This window comes from Eptesicus fuscus, chromosome 9, assembly GCF_027574615.1.
Source record: "Eptesicus fuscus isolate TK198812 chromosome 9, DD_ASM_mEF_20220401, whole genome shotgun sequence".
Classification (NCBI taxonomy): Eukaryota; Metazoa; Chordata; class Mammalia; order Chiroptera; family Vespertilionidae; genus Eptesicus; species Eptesicus fuscus.
In genome coordinates, this window is record NC_072481.1 from 43,562,175 (window position 1) to 43,577,421 (window position 15,247).

Genomic DNA, 15,247 nt, shown 5'->3' on the forward strand with positions numbered 1-15,247 from the left:
ATTATATCTCAGTGTCTCTTATAAATTAAAAAAAAGTAAATTACAGTAATTTTAAATCAAATTTAATACTATATTAAGAAAACAAACCAAAAAAACAACAACATATGACCAAGTAGGGCCTTTGGGAAATACCAGGTTGAGAGAGGTTGTCTAGTGTATAGTTAAGACAGAAGGTTTTGGAGCCAGTATGTCTGATATCTCCTAGCTGTGTGACCATGGGCAATTTGCCTAACCACTCTGTGCCTTGGTTTTCTCACTTCTAACAGGGATATAATAATAGTTCCTATCTCATAGGATTATTGTGTAGATTAAATGAGTGAGATAAGTCCAGAACTTAGAAAAGAGCCTCAATTAATTCTCATCTCATCAAACACAGTGGACATAGAGGCCACTAAAGAAAGATGAGATACAAGACTGATGTCAGCAAGGATGACAAGACAGAAACCTCCTTGGGGGACAGAGGATGCCACTCTGGGATGGGAAGAACCCAGAATTAACTGAGTTTTGAACCTAAGGTGACAAAGAAATGACTGAATTGGACTGAATTTCCTTGAATAGGAGCAGTCAGGTTTTTGCATCAGGCAGAATCGGGGCTCAGAGTCAGAAATGAACTGAGTGATAGAAAGTACAGTTACATTTTAGCACTCCTGAGTCAGGGCTGTGAACAGGGCCAGCTACATAATTTGCAGGATGCTGTACAAAATAAAAATGTAAGGTCCCTTGTTCAAAGAGCAGGAATCATGTGCTTTCAAAGGTACTAAAAATGTAATGCTTTTTCCTTTCTTTCAAGATCTCCTTTTTAATTTGCTATTTACTATTGTTCTGAGCAAAGGGAATTTTAAAAACTTAAATGATTAGCATGAATTACCATTCACCTTTATATTGTGCAGTGGCAGTCTTAAATGCAAATTTAGGAACACTGAATTCACATGTGGAACCACTGAAATGACCCAATCCACATTTCATAGCTCGCACAGGAATATGTGTTTGTTCTTACCCGAACAGTAGAAACACTGCACAAAACTAAACTGGCTTTCTTTCATTTCATGACGCACACACGTCCTGCCAACACTCTTGTCCTTCGCCTTAGTGATTAGTAAGGAAGCACTGGAAGAAAAGGAACTGTGGAGTGGCCTCTTTCCCGTTCCTCCTGTAACACAGCAGCATTCACATCACACCCCACACTCACTCGCAGTCCTTGCTGCAGACCCATGTGTCATGGCCCATCAGAAGCCAGGGAAGAGAATGTTATAAGGGGTATCGGTGCGGGAAGAAAACGTGGAGGCTGCTCATGACCTGAGAGCAGTGGTTTTCAACTTTTTCATCTCATGGCACACATGAACTAATTACTAAAATTCTACAGCACACCATGAAATATATATTTTGCCGATCTGAAAAAAATACAGGTATAATTTATTTTATTTTTTGTTAATCCTCACCCAAGGATATTTTTTCCATTGCTTCAGAGAGAATTGGAAGGAGGGAAGGAGGGGGAGAGAGATAGAGGGAAGAGAGAGAGAGAGAGAGAGAGAGAGAGAGACATTGATGTGAGAGAGATACATTGATTGGTTGCCTCCTGCATGCACCCTGACCCTGACCGGGGTGGGGGTAGGGAGGGAGAGGGGGTAGGCTCGGGGGGGGGGGTAGAACCTGCAACCCACTACTCTTCAGTGCACGGGCCAACACTCTATCCATCGAGGCCACCCCCCAGCCAAGGCAATATAGGTATAATTTTGATTCATTCACACCAGACAGCTGTTGTTGTGTTGACTGTTGTTATTTTTTATTTAACAATCTAAGGAAAAGAGGTCAGTGTCCCTGACTAAATATCAGGTATTGCATGTTTTTTTAAATTCTTGCAGACACTGGTTAAAAATGGCTGCCTTACAGAAAACTGTTTTGATGGAATAACGGGGTGGAGGCCACATTGAAGGCAGTAGAATTGTGAGTGGGAAGTGAGGAAACAGGGATAGTAAGTATTATAAGGAGTTTGGCTGTAAAGGATAGGGAAAGGCAGCATCTAAAGGGGCATGTGTGGTTTTGAGGAAGGATTTGTTTTTAACTGGCAAGCTCCTTCCTACCTCTTAGGATTGTCGTGATGATTAAATGACATCATGCATATGAAGGGTTAAGCCTAGTGCCTGGTACATAGTACACAGTCAACAAGCATTAGCTTTAAAAATAGGGTGAAGTAGTATGAACATCTCCATTTCATATAACTGTCGGTGCGCCTAACTCCAAACTTTCAAGCACTCCAATAAATGACTTCACAGCCGGCTAACTTGCCACTCTTAGGCAGATTGCCCTTCGGTTAAGCAGATTATTGATTAAACCCTCAGGAAAAGAAATGTACAGCAGTGTTTAAAGTACTAACAGAAGCTGGATAAAGTATTTTGAATACAGCACTTATTGTTTTATCCTTATAATAATTACATACTCTGCCCTCAGCACACAGGATGAATACAGGGAACCGCCCTTTTCCATCATCAAGTCAGTCTCTTTTGGAAAACCGGCAGGCTTCAAGGCCAGCCAACACTATGATGTGAGCGCCACCTGCTGCTGAGAAACTTAAAGGCACGCTCAGATAGTCTTAATGTCTTTTTTTTTTTCTTTTTGGTTTTGGTTTTTTTTTTTTTTTTTTAAATTGATTTTAGAGAGAGAGGAAGGGAGAGAGATAGAGAGATAAAAAAAAACATTGACTTGTTGCCTTCTGCACGCCCCCTACTGGGGGTCGAGCCCGCAACCCAGGCATGTGCCCTAAACTGGGAATCGAACCTCTTGGTTCATGTCTTGAATTATTAGTTCAAGGTATTACTTATTCCAGAGATCCTTCCTAGGGATGAAACTTAGATGATACTTATTTCAATTATCTAGTTAAAAGTGAAAACTTGAGCTTTTCCCATCCCTTTCTGGCGTCCAAGATGTGGAAGCGAGGACATAGCGGGTCCTCCGGGGAGAAATGCCGCTTTCCCTGGGTCCTCCGGTAGGAGCCATGATCCACTGTGCTGACAACACAGGAGCCAAAAATCTGTGTATTATCTCTGTGAAGATCAAGGGGCGACGGAACAGACTTCCTGCAGCCGGGGTGAGTGACACGGTGATGGTCACCGTCAGAACAGGCAAACCAGAGCTCAGAAAGAAGGTACATCCAAAGGTAGTAATTCGATAACGAAAGCCATGCCGGAGAAAAGATGGCGTGTTCCTTTATTTTGAAGATAATGCGGGGGTCATAGTAGACAATAAAGGCGAAATGAAAGGTTCTGCCAGCACAGGACCAGTTGCAAAGGAGTGTGCAGACTTGTGGCCCAGGATTCATCCAACGCGGGCACCATTGCATGACTCTCTGGTGTATTTGTAAAGGAAAAACCCATTAAAAGTTATTGACACACACACAAAAAAACACACACACACAAAAAACAAGTTAAAACTTGAAAAGTTCCCTTTAACTAGCAGTTAATTAGTTAACTGGCCAAATATTTGTGCACTGTCCTTGTTTTAACCCAGGTATGTGCCCTTGACCAGAATCGAACCCAGGACCCTTCCGTTGGCAGGCTGATGCTCTATCTACTGAGCCAATCTGGTTAGGGCAGAAGTTTTAAATTTTAAAATTTGAATTAGCCCTAGCCGGTTTGACTCAGTGGATAGAGCGTCGGGCCTGTGGACTGAAGGGTCCCAGGTTCCATTCCAGTCAAGGGCATGCAGCTGGGTTGCAGGCTCCTTCCCTGCCCGGCCCTGGTTGGGGCGCATGCAGGAGGCAACCAATTGATGTGTTTCTCTCACATCGATGTTTCTCTCTGTCTTACCCTCACTCTTCCACTCTCTCTAAAAATCAGTGGAAAAATAACATCAGGTGAGGATTAAAAACAAACAAAATTGAATTAAATTACATTAACATTAAGTAGTTTGAGTAACTGGCATTTTTTTTTTTACATTTTTAAATATTCAACCAAAGATATTTTTCTAGCTTGGTGAGCTTGCATTTATGAACTAGAACATGCAACTTCAATTTCACCTTCACTGATCACTTCCTTTATGCCAGGCACTAGACATAGGGGATACAGAGTTTTTAAAAATTATCTCAATAGAAAGCAACAATAGAAAAAGTATATTTAAATGTTAAGTGCTAAAATGGTAGTATATCTAAAATCAGAAAAGAAATGAGAGAGCAGTTAGTTCAGTGTGAGATTCTGCAGAGGTGACCTCTGAACCACATACAGCATGACAGAACAGGTAGGAACTTACTCAGTTGTCCATTTGCTTTTTTTTTTTTTTTTTTCAAATTATAAGAGAAAGTTTATTTAGAAAGTTACAAATGTACTAGAAGTCCTAGCTAGAGCAATTAGCCAGGAAAAAGAAAGAAAAGACATCTAAATTGTAAACGAAGCAATACTTGCAAGTGACATCATTCTCTATATATAGAAAACCCTAAACACTCTACCAAAAATCTGTTGGAAATAATAAACAAATAGAGTAAAGTTTCAATACACAAAATCAATAAACAAAAATCTGTTACATTCCTACATACCAACAATGAAATATCAGAAAGAAAAATGAAAACAATCCCATTTACAATCACAACAAAAAGAATAAAATGCCTAGCAATAAACTTAGCAAAGGAGGTGAAGGACATGTACACTGAGAATGACATGACATTGTTGAAAGAAATGGAAGACATAAAGAAACGGGACCAGGTCCGAATTTTTCCGGGAGCGTGAGGGCTGGGGCTCTGCAGCTGCAGGGCGAAGGAAGGGTGTTCTTAAAAAAAAAAAAAAAAGAAAAAAGAAATGGGACCATATTCCGTATTCATGAATTGGAAGGATTAATAATGTTCCAATGGCCCTATTATCTAAAGCAATGTAAAGATTAAATGCAATCCCTATTGAAGTCCCAATGGCATTTTTCACAGAAATAGAACAGAGAATTCTCAAATTAGTATGGAACTACAAAAGATTCTGAATAGTCAAAGCACTCCTGAGGAAAAAGAACAAAGCTGGAGGTGTCATGCTCCCTGGCATCAGACTACGCTACGCAGCTACTGTAATTGCTCTTCCTCCCTGGCTGCTTGGAGATCAGCCGCCATCAGGAATGACACAGTAACTATCCAGACCAGGAAGTTCATGACCAACAGACTACGTACTTCGGCGGAAACGAAGGGTCATTGACGTCCTTCACCCTGGGAAGGCAATTGTACCTAAGATAGAAATTCGGGCAAAACGCTAACCACTGAGCACACCATCCAGGGTGCAGTTTAGTTATTTTTAATGCCCTCTTTTACCCCCTTGAACTTTATGTTATAATGAAGTATTTACTATCCTATTCTGAAGTAGAGTTGCAATTTCCTGGTTCTGACTATATGTTAGTCATCTGACTCAAAGTTTTGTATACTTTTGTCTTTCTGTTTCTGATAGAAGAGCTCCTTGCAACATTTCTTATAATTCAGGTCTTGTGGTGGAAAAGTCTCTTAGCTTTTGTTTGTCTAGGAAAACCTTCATTTCTCCTTTATAACTAAAGGATAACTTTGCTGGATATATTATCCTTGGCTAATCGTTCCTCTCTTTCAATATTTTGAATGCTTTCTTTACTTTCTCCCGACTTGTAATGTTTCTACTGAAAAATCTGATGATAATCTAAGTTTCCTTTGTAGGTTACAGTCTGTTTTACTCTGGCTACCTTGAGAATTCTTTCTTTGTTGTTAATTTTTTTTTTCTAGAGAGAAGGGTGGGGGAGAAAGAGAGAGAGAGAGAGATCAAAACGAGCCGAAACCGGTTTGGCTCAGTGGATAGAGCGTCGGTCTGCGGACTGGGGGGTCCTGGGTTCGATTCCGGTCAAGGGCATGTACATTGGTTGCGGGCACATCCCCAGTAGGGGATGTGCAGGAGGCAGCTGGTCGATGTTTCTCTCTCATCGATGTTTCTAGCTCTCTATCCCTTTCCCTTCCTCTCTGTAAAAAATCAATAAAATGTATTTAAAAAACAACAACAACAACAACAAAAAAACGAGAAACATCGACCTGTTGCCTCCCGCACGCGCCTGAACCAGGGATCAAACCCACAACCTGGGTATGTGCCCTGATGGGGAATGGAATCAAACCTGCCACCTTCTGGTGCACAGGACGATACTCTGACCTACTGAGTCACACGGGCCATCTCATTTATTCAGTTCTTCAGCTCACAATTTCCGTTTGGTTCTTCCTTTGTTTGTTTTAATTTCTTTGGTAAAGTACTCACTCCTTTTGTGCATTAACTTTATTCCTGAGCTCACAGAGCTGTCTTTCTGAGTTCTCTTGTTCCTCGTTGAGCTTATTCGTGACTGCAATCTTGAATTCTCTGTCCTTAAAGTCACAGTCTTTCCTAACTGAGAGTCTGGTTTCTGGAGACATTTTTCTGTGCTCGCTTGGTTGTTCACAGCGTTTGATGGATTGTTTCTCTGTCTAAGCAGCTGTGGCGGCAAACTCTGTTCTTGTTTGGATCCTGTTTGGCTCTAAAATTCAGCAGGCTGGTAGAATACTTTCTTTTGTTTCCAGCTGATGGTGTTATGGCACACATTTTTGTTTCCTCGAACCTGCATTATTCGCAACCCCGGGTCATGGTGCAGTGGCATCACTTGGATTAAGAAAAATACTGTGTGCCCTCAGATGGTGGGTGTCCCCTCTGTGACTGGCTCACCGCAGTTACCGGCACCACCACTGTGACAGGCAATGTGGCAGGTTGTGGAGACCCAGTTTTGTGAGCTCCCAGGGCTACCTCCTTTTTCTAATGGTTGCTGACCCCGCTGTGTTTTGGGAGGTGTCTCCACTGCCTCTGCTGGGCTCTGCGGGAATGGGGGGGGGGGGCGGTGCGGGGAGGTGGGGGACAAGTTCATTATTTCAAGGCTCTGCCCTCTATCCCCCCTGCCAGCCATGGCTGCTGAGACTGCTGTACTGTTTAAGCCCTCGTAGCTTTCTCTACCTGGCTCTGGGGATGGGTGGGGTTAGGGAGGCAGGTTTATAATCTCACCCTCTCCCCTTTCCCCACCCCCCTGCCAGCAATGGCTATCAACACCACTGTAGTGTTGAAGGCTTCCAAGCCACCTCTACTGGGGTCTTCCAAGATGGGGAGGGGGAAAAGGATGACGCCTTTCCTGGGGGGACACTGTCCCTGCCCCTCGTACACTGCAGGAGGTAGTGAGAGGGCTGCAGCCTGGCTTCCCCACCCCACCACACTCCTTGGAGCAAAGGCGGGCACCCACCTGCATCAGCGGCCACCATCCCCGTCCTCTCCCCCATTTCGCCTCCTTTATTTGTGCCAATATGCCCACCGTCAGATGTTCCAATGTGTGACTCTTTCAAGTGTGTTTGTGTGTTGAGCCGGGGACCCTCGGTTGAGTTATAGTTGTCCTGATTTGTAAATTTCAACGGAGAAACAAGGAGTCTTCTCACTCTGCCATCATGCTGACATCCTTATGTGACTCTTCCACCGTAAAAATGCGTCTTTCATGCCTCTACGAATAAGAGGCAGTGTTCCACACACAGATGTTCTCAGTTATAATCTTTTCCATCCTCTCCCCCAGCAATTGTTGAAATTGGCCAAATTAAAATACTGTCTAGAAGATCTTAACAAACAGTGTGAAGCCTGGTTTATTTGAACAATCTGTGGTTCCTTGACTTGGAGCTGCTTTGTCTAATAGATGGATAGTTGGGTGGATGGGGCCTTTGAAATCACTCTTGGAGTCCTTCCATGGAGAGTGGCCTGAGAGCCTGACTCTGATGTAGGATCATGCCTTTCGCTAACAGATCTTCTTGACTTCTCTTAGATTAAAAAGTATAAAAAATGGTGTTTACACTTAGAGAAAATGCAATATCAACGAGTGAGTCTCTCTGTATGAAGTGAGATATAGCCACTTCTGATTATGTGAAGATGCTGAGACAATTTTTCCTATAGGGGCACCGGTCACCCACCCTGGCTGCCCTTTTCCAAGTGGTTTTTAGGGATGAGGATCTAGAAGCATTGGCCTTCACACTGAAAAGGTGTTAAGAAAGACTCAGTTGGAGTGCGCTGCTCCCCTGTGTGAGTTGAGGAAATACCCTTGTAAGCCAAGGCTGAGTAGACCAAGGGTGACTCTTTTTGTGAGAACTGAGATAGAGGGTAGTTCTAAGGACATGTCCATTAACATTTTTAGTGTATACGGTACATAGATGTTGTTAATTCGCAAATGCTGGAGATGAGTGTACCACAGATAATTCTGGACAAGATGTTGCTAACCGAAGGATGCACGTGAAACTCAAGGGAGCAGAACACTTCAAGAAAGCCAGTGGATTAGACTTTATGAAGCACACACTTATAGACATCTCAGCTGGGAAGCCTTCAGAAACCTGAAAGGCCAGGTCAAAGTTCTTTAACAAAACTGGTGTCACCCCAACCTGATTCTTCTATCCCATTGACTGAAAGTCAAGAGAATGACAAAGAGATGACAGAAATTATTATAGATTTTATAACTCAAAATGAGGGAAATTTTAGAAAATTATACATATGAGAAACTTAATGTAATGTGGTTTGATTTTAAAGACAAAGAATTGAAAGAGCATGCCCTAAACATCATGTAATTTGTGCAAATGTTTTGCAAACTAATTGAGGTTTTAAGAGGTATTTGGATGTCTCAAGACCTCAAAAATTAGTGATTAGAAAACGTTCCTTACAAGCAACCAAATAAAATCCTTAATCAAAAACATAAATCTTTCATTGGTAAAAGGTATAAAAAATATTTTAAAATGTCTGTTTGCAAGAATAAATATGCATAAGCATGTTTTGAATGCAAACTTACAGACATAACTGTTATTGGTATATTGGTGATATATTGTGATAAATCAATAAAGCTAAGATTATGAATTAAATTATTTTAACTAATACTTTTGTTTTAGCATACTGTTACAGGAGAAAAATGCTTCAAAGCTTCAAAAAAATAGCAGCAGACAGACAAAAATTATGTTAAGGTCTAATAATAATAAAATGCCTGTACACACACATTCACGCACGCATACCTACACATCTGGTAACAAACACACAGTTCCTCCATGCCTAAGAGAAAAAAGAGGTGTCACTTTGAATCTTCATTCCATAGACAACAGTTTCTGGGCTGTGGTCTTTTCCTTTTTTGGTAGGGAGAAAAAGCATATAAGAGTTCTGGTTTTTGTTTTTTTATGTAAATTTTGTAATTCCAAATCTTAGAACTTTTATATTAAGTATATAAGTTCAAGGTAATAAAATATGTGATATAACTAATTTAGGTACATTATCTATTCTTCCTGTAGAAATTTCCTTACTAAATGTTAATAAGTGAAATTAAAAAGGAAATCTATAGGCAAAATTGTTGTTTTTTTTAAAATAAACTTTAATTTTTAATTATGTGACGCTATGTCTCATATCTGAAAGGGAAAGAATAGATACTACAAAATATAAAATTGGGAATACAAATATAGTTTGTTTTATTCCTTGCAAAGATTCGAAGTGTTCTCCTACACTTAAGGTAGCTGAAATATCTTGTGACTATATTGAAAGAGGATGTAAAGTGCCCTAGCCCGGTAGCTCAGTTGGTTAGGGTGTCGCCTGATCCTCCACGGTTATGGGTTTGATCCCTGGTCAGGGCATAAACAAGAATCAACCAATGAATGCATAAGTAAGTGGAACAACAAATCAGTGTTTCTCTCTCCCAACTCACTTTCTCTCTCTCTCAAAATCCATCAATCAATAAATTTAAATAATAATATTGTGGTTTGAACATGTAATATAGTAACGCAACACATTACATGGTATATTCGAGCTAGTAAGAAATATTTTGAAAGATGGATCTGGAATGTGCCAGGAGGCAGGAAACTGTCAAAACGTTGAGAGGACCTAGAAGCCAACTTAAAAGCCAGGTTAAATTGTTACAGTTTTATTGCTTGGAAAAGGAAATTAGTCTTATACTTACTAGTACTTAAAACAAATTACGAATGTAAAAAGCCACGAATCCATAATGATATTCAAAAGAAAAGAATAGGAATTCCTTTTCTCTTCAAATATTAGTACTTTATTAAAGTTTATTGAGAAAGAAGAGAAAAATATTTTATTCAGAGAAGAAAAATTATTGTTGAAGTTTAGTTGTAGTTCTCTTTTCAGGATGGGTGAAACATACAAAGAATAAAAGAATGTTAATGGTATGTGAAAGACAAGACTCTCTTCCCGTGAAATATAAATAAGCTCTAAATAGGCTCTTGAGACTTCCTGCTACCCCCTCAGCACCCACCCACTTACCGGACATTCATCTATTAAATTGACACCAAGCATTAAGGAAGTGGGGCAAGGCATTCCTTTCAGAGGCATGGAGGTCCCCCCCAACCCCACCCTCAATCATGAGATGGTGAAAAAGAATTTAAAATCCTGAAGGCAATGGATTTTACCTCTTAAGCAGACTTTAGTTTGTGGAAATAATCTTTAAATTTAAATACTGGATAGTGGTTTTACTAGCTGTCTTGAGGTTGGCTGCCTTTTGTGGTTGCTAAAGATGCTGAATGCAGGCCACAGGTTCACTACTGAGCCTGTCTTTCTTTAACTTGCACCCAGAAGGCGGGGGAGGGTTGGAAGAATTGTCACCCAATCCCAAATAATCCTACTCCTGTTGAGCCTCTTTGCGCTGACCTTTCCCAGGGGATGAAATCAGAAAACGATTCATTTACAGTGTTTTTTGTTTAAAAAGTGTTTTGCTATTTTCAAAGTAATACATGTACATGGTTGAAAGAGCTAAATGCTTGCAACAAGACTTCTCGTTCCCTCAGGCAACCACTTGCAACATTTTTTTTTTTAATAATTCTTTATGGTTCAACTTTTTAAAAAATATATATTTTTATTTATCTCAGAGAAGAAAGGAGAGGGAGAGAGAGCTAGAAACACCAATAATGAGAGAGTATCATTGATCGGCTGCCTCCTGCACGCCCCACACTGGGGATCGAGCCAATAGCCCAGGCATGTGCCCTGACCGGGAATTGAACAGTGACTGCCTGGTTCATAGGTCGATGCTCAACCACTGGGCCATGCCAGCCGGGCCCACTTTCAACTTTTAGCTGATTCTTTGATATTTATGACCACATATCTAAATAACATGTTCATATTTCTACTTCTTGATTTTTTTCAGTTAGCCATTATCTATTGACTTCCCAATATGGAATAGAAGGAGTTAGCTTTCTTGTGCACACTCCTGTGCACTTCTACCAGGCATGGACACTTGTGGTTCTTTAATTGCCCTGACACAGTTATCGAATAATTTACTTATGATGCCCAGTCAGCCGGATGTCATTGATGTAAGAGATTAACATGATGTTCTACAACAAGCATGTCAAACTCTCGGCCTGCGGGCTGCATGTGGCCCACAAAGAATATTTTTGCGGCCCAGCCAATATAACGGATATAAGAAACATTTTAATAAAAATTTCCTAACGTGATTTTTACAATATTCCGTTATTCGTAATTATTAATAGCGAACTACAACATTCGCTAATGACTGATTACTATAATCATGTTGCATTCATTTCCCTTACACGCTTTACATGCAGGCGCACCATTTCTCTCCACTAATGCTAGCAGCGATTATTTTAGCAGCTGATGGCCACGTCATTAGCCTTGGACTGACTTGTTTGGTGTGCGCAACAGGAAATATTTCACTGTCGGAGAACAAGAAAAATAGGTTTATTTGCGTTATGTTTATTAATTTGTGTCTAGTAAGTTAATGTTCAAGAAAAAATATTAATTTTTATTAAAATGCTCTATTATTTTATGTTAATGATTACTCATTTATTTCAGCCCTTTGTATTCAGCATGTCTCCGTCGAAATAAACCTACGTTTCTATGAAAATTGAAGCTTTTGTTTTTTTGCGGCCCACATAAACTTAAACCTTGTTTATTTGGCCCGTGTTAGCCTTTGAGTTTGACATGCTTGTTCTACAAGATGTCCAGAAGGTCTAGATCTATTCAAGCTACTTTGGGACAGAGGGCAGGAATGTTAACATACCCCTGGGTCAAACTGTCAAAGTATACTTTTGTCTGTTTCATGGGAATGCTGTTTCTTTTTTTTCTTTTTAAAATTTCTTTATTGATTAAGGTGTCACATATTTGTCCTCATCCCCCCATTCCCATCCCCCACCCCTCCCCACGGATGCCCCCACCCCCCAGTTGTCCTTAACCATTGGTTAGGCTCGTATGCATGCACACAAGTCCTTTGGTTGATCTCTCTCCCTTACCCTCACCCTCCCCTATCCTCCCTCTGAGGCCTGACAGTCCGATCGATGCCTCCTTGTTTCTGGGTCTGTTCTTGTTCATCAGTCTATGTTGTTCATCATTTCCCCTAGATGAGTGAGATCATGTGTTACTAGAAATATACTTATAAGAACCGAATGTGAGACGAGCAATAATAGTTATGCTGACAGGCAAATGAATCAGTCTGTAGTAAGTTTCTTTCTGGACCAACAGTTCTTTTGAGACCCGATTTCAATGTCCACCAGTTCCTTATGTGTACATGTCAGCACTGACTTTTCAGCTCTGGATGGTGGACAAATGGTGGTAATGCAGGTCCGACTCCCTCTAGTTTGGTCTCGCCCGGACCCGGGATCCAGCTTCACCCAGACCCAGGGGCGCGTGGCCTCACCCGGACCCAGGGGCACGTGGCCTCTCCCGGACCCAGGGGCGCGGCCTCACCCGGACCCAGGGGCACGGCCTCACCCGGACCCAGGACCCAGCCTCACCCGGATCTAGGGGCGCACGGCCTCACCCAGACCCAGGATCCAGCTTCACCTGGACCCAGGGGCGAGCGGCCTCGCCCGGACCCGGGACCCAGCCTCACCCGGATCCAGGGGCACGTGGCCTCACCCGGACCCAGGGGCGCGTAGCCTCACCCGGACCCGGGATGGAATACTGTTTCTGATCCTTTCTTACAATTGGATTGGAAAAGAATGCATTCATTAGATCAATGATATGTACCAAACACCCGATGCTGTATTAATCTGTTCTACAAATACACTACACCTGGCATCAAGCCCTTTAACTGGTGAGCTTGCCATAATCTATTGTCATCTTTCAGGGTCCATCTATTTTTTGCAGGGACACATGGTCAGTTAAATGGAAATATGCTAGAAATCAGCACCTCTGTATCTTTAAATTCATAAGAGTGGCACTAATTTCATCTCCTGAGAAACAACATTATTTTGATTTCCTGTGCCACGTTTGGCTGGGCAGATGATGCAATTTCAGAGGCTTCCACTGGCCTTCCCCACAATAGCTTTTACTCCACAAACTTCCCAATGTGTTTGTACCAGTTGCCAAATGTCATTCCGATTATACATTTGGGAACTGGGGAAATGACCACTATGTGGGCCACAGACCCAATGGACCTACGCTGAGCTGGACCTGGCCTTGACCCCACTTATTAACTGGTCTCTTCATGCCTCCAGTCTAACAGAGGGCCATGACGATACTTGTGGTCTCTGGGTATCAACTGAAATGCTATGTCTAACAGTCCTTGAATGTCTGGGTATTCCCATTTCCCCAAGGTACAATTACCCAAGTAAATGACCAAATATCCAGGATGGGGCAAAAGTAGGTTTACAGTTATGAGTACATGAAACACAGTTTATTCTTATGCCATTATTTACTAATTATTGTATTATTTTTCATAGGATCAACTGTAAATCTACTTTTGCCCAACCGTGTACTTTGGGAATGGACTAGGGACATGGTTACCATTTATACTTGAAGTGTAGCAAGGTCCTTCCTTCTTGGGGACCTCTTCAGTCAATGGGTTCCAGGTCTATAAACTGGCATAGGCGTGGAAAATGGTTAAGGAATTGTGACTGTATTGAGTGAGAGACCTTAGCCTCCTGGTCATCTATTCTTGATTTTTTTCTTCTGATACAAACTAGTAAGACCTTTGTTGGCTGCCTATCTATTTTGCCCCAAGGGACACCAAGTTCACATACTGAGCCTGTCTTTCTTTAACTTGCACCAGGAAGTTCCATTAATCATTTCCATAACTGTGTGGGTCAGGTCTACATTATCATCATTGTAACTCTCTGGCTTCTGGTATTTGAGCACTGCCCCCTGGCCTCTATTGTTTTGGGGCCCTGTAATCCCCATTGCTCTCAGTGAGCCAAGTTCTAGGAGGTCTCTGCTACCTTCAGCTGGAACTTGCTGAAAGTCATGCGTACCCCAGGCTCTTAGTGGTGTATGATGGTAGGTCTGAAACCAGACAACCAATGGGTCCGGGCTGCCTGTCACTGGAGCCAATTAAGCAGAAACAGGGTTGAATCATATATGAGCATTTATTCCAATAATGCTGGCAGTATGGGAGAGCAGCAGGTCATCCACAAAAATCTGCTCTGTAGTCCCCCATAAGCCAGCTGCTTATATTGGGTAGGACAAAGATTACATGCGGAAGCTGGGACCACTGGCATGGGGAAGGAGTCAAGGTGGGCTGGGGCCTGGGGGCTGCGGGCTGGGGCAGGACTCCATTGTTTGGGTAACAAGGTTATTAATCTTTCCATGATAATAGACAGTTCTTGAATGGGGATGGACCGAATTCCAAGATTGACTCCCAGGTCCTGGGGGCGAATAACTCCCAGCCACGTTAGAATGTGCTTACTTTAATCAGAACAAAACAATCACAGTTAACAGAGCATGATTAATATTTTTTATTTTATTTCTTATAACTAATAGCTAGTCCACAATATTCTATTTCTGCCCCTAACAGGTCTTGCATCTTTTTTTTTTTGGAATAGTCCTTTACCTCCATTATCAGGCACAGCACCTCCCAACTAGGTAGGTTATACTATGACTTAACCCTAATTATAGGCCTAGTGGCCAGAAGACTATAGATTCATGATGCACATAGAATAACCTTAAAAGAAATGTCATGTTGGCTGAGTGGAAGCATTTGGGCAGACTCAGATATTGCGAGATGAAAAACTGGTGACCTTTGATGTCCAGTTGCAAGATATTTGTAGCATGAAGGGAGATAATTGGAAAAATTTATAAACTTGGTATTTACTGGCTTTTTCTTGCCACTTTTAGCAAAGTTCTATGAGAAATTAGGCCAGCACTAGCTGACTTGCAAGTAGATATGGAAAGGAATTCAGCTTTGTTGAGAGGGGTACTCTGTCTATAACTAAGTGGATTAAAAGTCTCAGGCTGGCCAGTATGGCTCATTTGGTTAAGTGTTATCTCATGCACCAAGAGGATTCCCAGTCAGG

At 41.7% G+C, this 15,247-nt stretch overlaps 1 pseudogene; it reads left to right on the forward strand.

Moving 5' to 3' along the window:
- The first annotated feature begins 2,921 nt into the window (after positions 1-2,921).
- LOC103284078 (60S ribosomal protein L23-like) lies at positions 2,922-3,339 on the forward strand (annotated as a pseudogene).
- The last annotated feature ends 11,908 nt before the right edge of the window (positions 3,340-15,247 follow it).